Source organism: Suricata suricatta, chromosome 4, assembly GCF_006229205.1.
Source record: "Suricata suricatta isolate VVHF042 chromosome 4, meerkat_22Aug2017_6uvM2_HiC, whole genome shotgun sequence".
In the NCBI taxonomy this organism is placed as follows: domain Eukaryota; kingdom Metazoa; phylum Chordata; class Mammalia; order Carnivora; family Herpestidae; genus Suricata; species Suricata suricatta.
The window spans coordinates 12,884,996-12,886,495 of NC_043703.1; positions in this window are offsets into that span (position 1 = coordinate 12,884,996).

Genomic DNA, 1,500 nt, shown 5'->3' on the forward strand with positions numbered 1-1,500 from the left:
CAACATCCAAGATGTTAGGGGGAAAAAAAGCAATGCAAGTCCCTAAAATGTATAAAGAAGAGAATAATAAATGTAAGACAAACTTTCCCTAAAATAGAAAAAAAGTATAATATAGAGAATTAGGAAATCAAACATGTGTTGCCAACAAGGAATGATTCAAGAGACAAACCTCTGAAAGGACTAGTCAAGCGAACAGAGAGAGAAGGCGTAAATAAAGGACACGGTCAAGGTAAAATGGTATAAACGAAGCCACAGTACAGAAGTAACAGGGTAGGAAACCAATCATACACATGGTTTATGCCATACAATCCCTGGAAAGTACAAGTTACTGAAACTCCTCCACAAAGAAATGGAAAATAAACATAGATTCTACCAACTACGGATCAATCAAAATAATTGAACCAGTTCTTAAAAATCAATCACCCACGCCCACATATCTAAGCACATACCTATTCATAGGTAATTTTTACCAAATATTCAAGAAGCAGAAGATCTAACGTTATACAATTTTTTTTAATGAGAGAAAAATAGAAGTATGTCCCAATTCATGTTAATACCAAAACAGGGACAAAGTCAGGAAAGGGCAGTAAAAGACAGCTAAAATTATGGGGAATGTCACTCATGAAAATAGATCTGTCAGCACATTATCAGGTTCTGAAAGATGCAAATATATCATTAAATAAGATAACATCCATATGTGATGAAAAATCACTTGACAAATTAGTAATAAAAAGGGGATTTTGCGGGTGCCTGGGTGGCTCAGTCAATTAAGTATTTGACTCTTGATTTCAGCTTAGGTCATGATCTCACGGTTCATGAGTTCAGTCCTCACATGGGGCTCTGTGCTCTTGGTGAAGAGCCTGCTTGGGATTCTCTCTCTCTCTCTCTCTCTCTCTCTCTCTCTCTCTCTGCCCCCCCCCACTCATTGGTATGTGTGCACACGCTCTCTCCCTCTCAACATAAATAAACTTTAAAAAAAAAAGGGAGTTTCAATATCCTGATAAAGGACATAAAGTTACTCCTGGGATAACAATTAAAGATAAAATGTTCTGAGCTGCCCTTTACTGCCAGGAACAAGGCAACTTACAAACCATCATTGCTTGTGTTCAACATTGTACAGGAGGTCTTAGCTCCTATTGCCGCACAAGAAAAAATAAAGCCTGAAAAACTAGGAAAGAAAACAAGCAAAACTCCTTATTTACAGATGGCATGATTTTTTCTTTAATGCAGAAAACACCAAAGCATCAACAGATATTTAGATTAATAAAGTGCTTTTATTGAATGACATATAGCCCTTCGTAGGAAAGTGGATGGACCTTGAGGGTGTCATGCTGAGTGAAGTAAGCCAGGCAGAGAAGGACAGAAAGCATATGTTTGCACTCATAGGTCTAGCAGGAAAACAAGAGAGACCTAATGGAGAACCAGGGGGAACGGAGGAGGGAGAGAGAGTTGGGGAGAGAGAGGGATGCAAAACTTGAGAGACTATTGAATGCTGAGAAT